Raw genomic sequence first — 10780 nt, 5'->3', positions numbered from 1 at the left:
CAAAGGCTATTGATGTTGCCAGTGATTATGCACTATAATGGTATGTTTAGTCCCACAGGATGAATATACCACACACATACAAATGATGTGCATACTGAGAAAATAGTTTCAAACTGGCTGTACTACCATCCTTCCACTAGCTAGCTTTGACAGTATCAGAGTGCATGGAAATGTGCTACGAGACAATGAATATTAATGATTCTACCCAGAACTGGCCTCTGTATGCCATATCAATCTCGCAGGCATGATACAACTACTAGTGCAATAGTGGCACGACTATTTTGCAGTGTGGTGGTTTCAATACTTGGGCACAGAGAGTGGCACTGTTAGAAGGTGTGGCCTTGTTGGAAGAAATATACTATTGTATAGATGGATTTTGAGGCCTCTGATGACCAGGATCTACCCAGTGAGGAAGAAAGCCTTCTCCTGCAGGAAACAGTTTCCTCTTGACTGCCTTTGGATGGAGATGTAGAATTTTCAACTCCTTCAGCACCATGTCTTCCTGGATACTGCCATGCTTCCTGCCATGATGAAAATGGACTGAAATTCTGGAACTGTAAGCCACCCTCAATTAAATGTTTATTTTTATATGAGTTGCCTTGGTCATGGTGTCTCTTTGCAGCAGTGGAACCCTAAGACAGGAGTTGGTTCCAGAGATTGGGGTGTTGCTGTGATACACTTGACCATGCTTTTGTTTGAGGGAATGTGGATTATATCCAGAACCATCCCATTGATTCATAAGCCATTTGCCATTCTGATGGACTCCATATGCCAATTGCAGAGTCCTACATTTCATCAACACTGAACCCAATGATACCATCATAGCAGTCTCCAGGTATTCATCTTCTGTGGTAAGCCATTAGATCTCCTCCTCTAGGTGATAATGATGAAGGAAGAGAAAGATTCTGGGCTCTTCTGACACCATGGTCACCTCATCTAGGAGAAGGTGAAGGAGATCAACAGGGACTTATATAATCATAATCTCTTCTAGATGGAGGCACGGGACACCCACATGACCAGGAGGCATTCTGTCAAAATCACCTCTTCCTCTTGTGAGAAATCCCACATGCCATCCTTGGTGGTCAACAAACATCATTGTAGAACCACCATAATCATAGGTTTCATCATAAAAGTTGGGATCATAAGACTGTGCACATTTTTTGATGGGAAAATCAAATATAAGGTCATGGATGATCTTTATGCATTATAAAATTCTATCTGGTTTACCTCCAGTAAGAATAACTCTTTCAATAGAATAAGAACAACACTTCTGGAAAAGCTTAATTGTTGCCTGAGTGTTTCTCGAAGTTCTTTGATTTTAGCACCTTTAACACCAATAATTCCTCATACCAGAATCACAGTCAAAGTCACTTCCTTTATAAAGTTGCAATTCAAGCATTCCACAGCATCAGATTGGAGCTGGAGCTGGCTGAGTGCAGTGGCTGTTGGCAACTGCAGGCCTCCTTCCAAGATAGACATGATTTTCTTCAGAATTTCTTCAATTGTCTCAGTATCACCACTGATATTCAATATTGTTGGGAGCCAACTTTTAGCAGAAAACGGCTATCAGCTTTGCAGCCATCTTGAGCCATATACCCTGACGTGAGACTCGTTTTTCAACAGCCTACAACAGCTGAAGCACACTCTGATATCCCACATATTTTGTTTTGCTGTTTACTGCCCCCAGCTGCAAGGCACACATGATATCCATGCCTGCAAGGCATGCGGTCACGTGCTATCCACGTGCTATCCATGCCATACATGCCTGTAAGGTGCACGTGGTATCCTCACCTGTAAGGCTTACATCATATCAACACCTGCAAGGCACGTGGTATCCACGCACCTACAAGGCACGTGGCAAAAGCGTATAAATACCCCAGATTTTCCTTCAATAAATGAGACTTGATCAGAACCTCTGTCTTGTCTCCATTCTTCGAGTCTCTTCCCCTTTATCCCAAGTCTCTCTCTCTCTCTCTCTCTCTCTCTCTCTCTCTCTCTCTCTCTCTCTCGCTAGACCCCGACCTGCAGAACAGAGTGGGCAGCAACACAGTATGCACTTGGGGCCACTGTTGTCTGACATTGAGACATTGACATTGTTGTTTATAAGGAAATTATTAATATTTTTGCCTCTTTTTGTAATCACTGCTCCAGCATTCTTGCTCTGAAGCAAAATTTGCAATTCAACCATCTCATCACTATTTTTAGACTTATTCCTCTTCCATATCTTCTGCAGAACATTTAGCAAATTTATCATTGGTTTTGGTGTTGGAGAAGGTTTCTTCTGTCTGTCCTGTCTCCATTTCCTTGAATTAAATGGATTAACCAATTGTGACACTCTGCAGTTGCCTCCTGGCTGCACTGCCTCTATGGGGGTCATCCCTGTTGTTCACTACTGTGAGGACTGTATTGATCAAGTATAGCAAGATTAGAAAGCAAAATTTTTTTAAAAGTATGACTCTAATAATAGAGGAAGCAAAAATTATCTCTATTATTATCACAAGATGGAAGTAATAGCTGAGTACAATATTAATTTTATGAGTGAGCAGAAGAAACAACTACCAATAGCTAGGAAGGAATCATCCCATAAGATTGAAAAAGTTATTTTTGTAGCTAACCTATGGTCAACAAATGTGTCCATTAAATAGACTAAAGAGATTAATAATTCCTGAAAGACAAGATGGAATATCCTCAACAACATTGACTTAGTGGTAATTACTCATAGGCTATTTATGTTTCTTGGAGTCTTAATAGCAGTAACCAGAATAAAACATTTTTTTGTTTCTCATTATAAAACTTCAGAGAAACTGGAGAGACAGCTTATCAGTTCCAAGTGTCTGCATGTAATCACAGAAGAGCTGACTAGATGTAGTTCCCAGCATCCCAGTCAGGAGCATTAAAACCACTCATTTCCAGACAGTACCTACCTTTCACTTCTGTGTGCACTGGAACACACATAGCATAAAATCACATATACACATATATAAGAAATAAATTACATGTTTAAAAGGAGTAAAACACCAGAAAATTTATATATATGCAAAAATTCACACATCCAACAATATGAGACTGTCTGGAAACCATTTAAAAATCAAAGGCATGCAGAAGACTGAAAAAATAAACCAACAATGAAAATGATCAATGAATCAAGTCTGCCACTTAGCTGACACAGATCTTCAAACAGCAATTATAAAAAAGAGATATTACAGCTGTATTCCATATGTTCTGAAGTTGTATAAGTATGGAATATATTCATAAAATGAGAAAAAGCCTCTCAGAAATGAGAACCTCAATGTCCGAGATGAAGATTTTACTGCAGGTTGGACCTTGCAAAAGAAAATACTGAAGTTGAATAGACAAAAATGAAAAAAAAAACCCTCAAATAAAAGAACAAAATACTACCATAGACTGGTTTAGGAATCAATCCAATATTGGAAATAACAATCTTCATTTGGAAGGCTGGTTCTGGACATTTTCAGAGACATATTTGGAAGTTAGTTGCAGTTCTCTATTATGTAATCTTAGCAAGATACAAAGTGAGGACAGAATCTGGATTTCAAACAATTGTTAGTACATGTGTTAAGGCTTTTTTAATTGGCATGTTAAAATTACTTTTGTTTCTTCTTCAGTATTTAATGGGAGTTGCATTGATTGTCCACTTTCTAATTGTGTTAGTGTGTTGAAACCCGGCATGTCTGTCATGGAGGTCTATCAGCTAGCTTTTATTTTATTCCCCTGAGTATCAAAAAGCCTTGGTCTTCTGAAAAAAGCTTGCAAGTACTGCAAGAAGTGAGTTAGGCTTTAAGCAGAAGCAAGCAGGTAGTGGGCTTGATTACTGCTGGTATATCAGCTTTAATTACATTAATTGCTAGCACCACTGCTTCTGCAATTGCTTTGACACAAGAAGTTAAGACAGCTAATTTCTTAATCATTTGGCAAAAATTGTTACTATGTGTTGAATATACAAGAGGATTTAGATAGGCATTTGGAAGAATTAATTGAGGCTTTTTATCCTATTCAAATTATTGGAAGGAGGTTCAGAGTAAGGAGTCATCTCTAGTATCATGCCAAGTACCATTGGATTCATGCTAGTTCTAAAATTTACAGTGGTAGTCATTATAATTAGGAAAAAGTTTAAAGACACTTGCAGTGTATTTGGCATAATTCTAACACCCCTCTGAATGTTTTAACTTTGCATAGTGAGCTTACAAATTTAAAGAATGCTGCTCTGCTGAGTGTTGATGCTGCAGATACTGCAGACAAAATTACCCATGGCCTGAGGTCTGTATTTCTATTTTGGTCAAGCTTCAAAAATGGCATATATAGCTTGATCATGCTAGCTGTTTTTGTCCTGGAAATGCTTTTATTCCTTCCCATTGTGTTAAAGCTTTTCTTTAACAACATCAACAAGTTGGCAGCCAAAGTACATGGCTAAAAACTGAAAATGAACCCCAGTCAGAGTTATTAAATTTACAGGCTAGCAAGCCAAGGACGGGTAAGATTCTGCACAGAGCCTTACCAACCTAAGAAATGCATTGCTTTTGATAATAGATATTTAATGACAGGTAAAGGTGGCATTCTTGTCAAAATGACCTAAGACAGGCTCAGTCTTTTTTATGAAATTAAAAAAAAAAAAAAAAAAAAAAAAGGAATGTGAAGAGCCTTCGGGCTTGCCTGGCAGAAATCTGACATTGGCAAGGACAAGGAAATGGGCTTCAGGCAGAAATCTGACATTAGGTTAGAAGAAAGAAAAAATTTTAGGCAGGAATCTGAATCCTAGGCTAGCACAAAGATGTAGGCTTCAAAAATGAAAATGACTTTGGGCTAGGCCAAGGAAGTAGGCTCTGATATTTTGGTCATCCTGATAAGCCCTTAGAAATAGTGATCTCACAAGGGATCTGGGAACTTTGTTTATTGCATTGCTTGTTCTTTGACCATTTGTATTTATTGTCTTGCTCGTTCTTTCACTATTTGCATGTATTGTAGTGCTATTTCCTCAACCTAAAACTGACATTAATACTAGCGTGTAATTAAAATGGTATAAAAGCAAAAAGGAGAAGGGGGATTTGATAGGGGCCTTATGGTGGGGTGGGGAAAGGGGATAACATCTGAAATGTAAATAAATAAAAAAAACATCCAATAAGAGAAAAAAACATGAACAACAAAAAAGAACGAAATGTTGTATCAGAAGGAAATGGCCATCAGCTAATGTGAGCCCAAGTCCAGAGACTGATGTGTTTGGAACAGGAATTTCCAAAGTTTGGAGAGGAGAAATGAAAATGTAATTGAAGGAAAACATGGCTTTGACTTTTCCAAGCCTGGGGAGTAGTATAACCTGGTCCACCCAAAAAACCTCAATGAACCTAAGAGAACAAACATAAAAGAATTTGTGTTAAGGCTCGTCATAATCAGATTGTTCAATGACTGACAAATAGAAAATCTGAGAAATGACCAGAACCTTGTAAATATCATATATATATATATATATATATATATATATATATATATGTGTGTGTGTGTGTGTGTGTGTGTGTGTGTGTGTGTGTGTGTGTATGCCAAACAGGAGATAAGCCTAATATTAATTTTCCTATGAAATCAGTCATTTCACTGGAACAAAATTCTCAAAGTAATAAAAAATTCATAATTAGACTGCCAAACTAGATATTATACATATACACACATTATACAGGTGTGGAGATACTAAGTTTCATTTCCTGCCCAAACCAGCATGCTTTCAAATTCCCCTCTTCTCTCCTAGAAATAGCCAACTAATTTATTATATTTCAAATAGCTTATTTAAATTGATTATCTACTACAAGCCCACCCATAGGCATTTATTCCCTTATTATAATATTTCAGGTTGAGCCATTCTGTAGAATGAATCCATATTCAATTCTTCTTATGACTGAGTAATATGCCATTACATGGATACATGTTTTGTTTATCAATTGACATTTATTATTTTAAATATATCATGGATAGTGTTAATATAATCTTGTATGTACATGAATTTTTCAATTACCTTGTACATAAATGTAAGAATGGAACTACTGGGAAGATAAGTAGATATTTAATTTTATCAGAAAAATTTGCAGAAACTAGACCACCTTGCAATTTCCTCAGAAATGTATGAGGATTTTAAATTATGTATAACTTTGACAATGCTCTCTCATACTCATTACTATGTCCATATTCATAGAATTTAAGTTAGGTAGTATAATTTTATATTTTCTAGTGAGTAATGTCATTTTTTTATTTTTGATGATGATTGTTTATGTATAGTCTAAGGAGAAATGTCTTTGCTGCATTTTAAAATAAATTTTAGCTTTCCTCATTATGAAAATGTTTAAAAAACTTTATGAATCCAGAGTACTAATCCTTTTTAACTACATGATTCATGAGTATATCCCATCTGGGTATATTTCCACTCTTGTGGAAGCATGCATACATTGAACTACAAATTGCTTTATTTCTATAAAGGTTTATTTATCTAATTTTCTTTGTTGTTGATGGTTCAATAAAATACTTTTCACAAAAAGCAATTTTTGAAGTTAAAATTTTAAATGAATATAATTTTAAAAATAAATTTCTAAAAAATTTAACAAAGAATGGATATTCCTTTAAAATATTTGAAAGGATATCCTTCTAATAGGAGGAAAACAATTTAGTAGAAATGTGTTGTTATACAGAGCAGTAAATTTTAAAACTTCACATGAAATATCCTAAAATACAAGTTTATATTTTATAGTTTATATTCTGTAGTAAATAATAAACCCAGTGCTTGTGAGGTTTATCTGATGAAAAGCATATATGACAACACATTATTTACTTACAAAATCGCAGAAATGTTTCATTATAAAATCACATAAAGCATCAGTTATGCTAAAAAATATCCATAGTAATCATAAAACAAGCACACAACAAGACAATATTTGATTACTAAAAGTAAAATAATTGAACAATAAAACCAAACAATTTTAAAGGAGACAGGAATGAGGAAATGCAGGCAAAGAATAGATGAGAAAAAAAAAAGACACTTTAAGAGACAGGCAATTGCTTAATTTAGGTAGTTATCACTATAACCCTGGTAAATGGAAGCATTCTACTCCCCACAATGATAATGTATAGTGAGAAATAGCTTAGACAAAGGACTATGTTATTCTCTTCTCAAAAGAATGACCTTAAAATAGACAGACATTGTAACTGCAAGGTTATAACATGCACAATGTTAATTCGACCCTGAAGAATCTCAAGTGGGTATTTCATATCTCAGAATGCAGACTTCTGAGCAAAAGATAATGTCAGAAATAAAATAAAGTTTCTGGAACTAAAATATTGGCAGGATAGAAAATCAAGAAAAGAAGGAACATTGTGTCCAACAAAAGTAATCCCACATAGGAGAGAATATAGGAGGTTTTAGCATGGGACTTGTATATTCAAAGCAAGTAATTTCCAATAAGAAGAAAAATAAAATAAATGAAATGCCCCAACAAAGATCAGGTTTGTAGTTACATTTATAAGATGATATTATTATAATTGTAATATAAAAATAATAAGTCATTTAGAAATATTCAGATAAATGCCTGGAGACATTTAAACAGGTTTGAAATCATTGCCTCTAAGTTTGAGAATGTAAAAACATGGAAAATGGACCACTGTTTTTAACAACGATACCAGAGAATTTTTGATGTTTATAAGGACTGACATAAGCTAAGTGTCCTGCACAAATAAAATTCCAGTACTTGGTTGTATAGGAGTAGAACTGGGAATTCAAGATGTTCTCTGCCTAAATAGTGACAATCAGTGCCAGCTTGGGCTACCCAAGACTGTTCAAAATAAACAAACAAACAAAACCAAAAACGAAAAATCTTTTTACATAAAATGAACCATAATATTGTATATTTTGTATACCTATTTTGAATTGTGAAATTTACATTCCATCAATGAAACATGTGCACACAGGAATATACTCATACACATTGTGGAATTCCCTGGGATATGTGAATGTTATAAAGCAAGCATTAGTTTTTACTCATATGTTGCCGAGATCTGCAAAGTCAGCACACTGATGTGGCCTAAGGAATTTCTATTAATTTCGTTCCATGCCAACAGAATGCCCACACCAGTTTAAGAAATTACTCTTGGAAATAGATCTTCTCTTATTATTCATGCATATTAATATATTAATATAATATCCTATATAAATCTATATAATAAAATATAATATTATAATATAATACAATATCCTATATAGATTTATCTTCTTTTCAATTTATGGAACAATAAATTGAGAAATATCTTTTGGTAATAAATTTATTTAAAAAGTTTTAGATCTTAGAAAATAATTTGTGGTAAAAATTATATATATTATGAGTAACTTTTAGAAGACTTCTTGCTCTCCAGAGAACCAATGTCTTTCTTTGGGGAATCTTCTATTTATGGTTGTCAGTGAAAGCAGAGTACTTCTAAGTGCATTGGTGTGTGAAAATCAATTAAGAACACAGAAGAGTTTTTTGTAGGATTTTGCTTATTTTTTTTTTTTTTTTAGTTTTAGTTGAGGGTTGAGGTCAATTTTTAATTTACTCCTATCAGTAAATTCATCAGAAATTATAATTACCTTTATTCTAGTCCTTAATTAGTTTTACCAATAATCTATATAATATCCAAGTGCATTTAAATTGTATCATCTAAAAAAAGATTTTAATTCAGGACAATTATTCTGTAGTATTTATAACTACATTGTTTTCTATATAGGAATGCAGCATTTGTTCAAGATAAAAGGTTTCAGGACAGCAAAGCAAGGAAGAAAAATTATCCTACACACTGTAAAAGTACTAAGGTCAAACTTTCTTACAAAGAATTTATGTGCTAGTACGGATGAACTGATGCAATGGATAGCTGTTTTTGAATATATATGTGTATATATATGTATATACACATATATATATATATATACATATATATTCATCTACCTTATAATTTGTTTATATCTATTTTAGTACAAAATTATTTTAGATATGAGATAATTTTACAACTCACACATTCATGTTGGTGACATTTCAGCTGATATATTTTAAGGGTCCAACTTCAGCCAATGTCAATTGTATTTCTGCTCATCAGAGCAACATAGGAACATATGTATGTATGTTTGATATATATATATATATATATATATATATATATATATATATATATATCCATAGAGCATGTGCTATGTTTTTTTCTGACTCCTTCATACAACATCCTACTTCTTAAGCTCAGTCATACCACTGCCCTTATCCATAGCACTGTCTCACTTATTTCTGGGCACACACAGTATTCCACTGCTGGGAAACACTTGTCTTCTGATTTTTGGAAGCTATAAATATAAGGGCAATGACCATCTTACACAAATATTTACATGAATAGTTTTTTATTTTATTTCTTCAATAGACATAAAGATTAATATTGCTGGATTTTAGGATGTGTTTTTCTAAGCAATTGCCAACCAATTTTTCATTATTATCAGTGTTGGTTATTCTTAGTCTTTAAATTTTTCTCTTTTGAGTAGTAAATTATCAATGTCTCTAATGTCTGCTGATCACTTATGATATTGAAAATTATGTCATTGCTTACTGGCTCTTTATACATCCTTTGAGGTAAAAGTTATATTTTAAACGTAAAGTTTAAAATGTGGTTATTTTCTTAATTAAGTTACTTTTAAAAACATTTTTAATATCCCACCCCATTCAGGTGACTTACTGCCCATGTCCATGCATCCTTTTCATACAAATCTTTTTAAATCAATGCGTCTATTCATATTAATTTCTGATATACTGAATATAAAGTGGGCCATCTGAAGCTATCCTTGTGGTTGGATATCCTGGTGGCCCAGCAAGGGTTTTGCAAATGAAGACAATGATTGTCTTACCCTAGAATCTATCAATGACTATGTTGTAAAATTTAATAATAGATAATATGAATGGAAATTTTTAAGGACATGTGTTGAGAAATTTATCTCTACTTCTATTGTCTGTTAGAGAATATGTCATTTTTACAATTTTTTGTTTCTTTTTGAGAATTTTACATATGTGTACGTTATATATTGATCATATTGTTTTGCACTATCCCTCTCCTAGACATCATAGACCTGACTCATTGCTGCATCTTCATCCAAATTCCTATCTTCTTATTTTATTATTTTATTTTATATTATTATCTACTGAGTATAATTGGTGCTGCCTGCATGCAGTGGGTGTAGAACTGTCAACAAGAGCATGATCAACCTACCAGGGGCATTTCCCTGAAGAAAACTGATTCTCTCTCATCCAGCAGTCATCACTTGTCAGTTGTCCTTGGTTCACAATTTCAGTTGGGGCTATGAGTAAGAATTACAGGTTTTACATTCTTCATGAGGAGGCTTATAAATAGAATATATAAAGCTTATACTAGGATAATATACATACTGAAAATCATTTGATATTCTCCAATTTCTCCATTCCCCCCAAAATAAACAATCTGTAGAAATATGAAACTATGAACACAGTGAAGACTTTGAGGTGACATTTAGTAAATTATTTAAATATTAAATATTACTAAAACATCTAAGTTTAAAAATATTGACCACTTTTACACAGAGAGTCATAGGAATTCTAAAATATGAAGTAACAGTAGGATAAAAAATAGGTTTCATCTCCAAATAGTATTTTTGATGAACTTTATCCAGTTGATCAAGTTTGTGTATTAAAGACATTGGGGTTGAATTTTGTTTTTGATGTGTTGTGAGACAAAGACTCCAAGGATC

The 10780-nt window shown here is 33.7% G+C and overlaps 1 pseudogene; it reads right to left on the bottom strand.

Annotated features, from left to right (window-relative positions):
* Positions 1-710: 710 nt before the first annotated feature.
* LOC117706778 (heterogeneous nuclear ribonucleoprotein K pseudogene) lies at positions 711-2300 on the bottom strand (annotated as a pseudogene).
* Between the last annotated feature and the right edge of the window lie 8480 nt (positions 2301-10780).

This window comes from Arvicanthis niloticus, chromosome 4 (genome assembly GCF_011762505.2).
Source record: "Arvicanthis niloticus isolate mArvNil1 chromosome 4, mArvNil1.pat.X, whole genome shotgun sequence".
Lineage (NCBI taxonomy): Eukaryota > Metazoa > Chordata > Mammalia > Rodentia > Muridae > Arvicanthis > Arvicanthis niloticus.
Note: the sequence above shows the minus strand (reverse complement) of the source record. Positions and strands in the feature narration are given on the sequence as shown.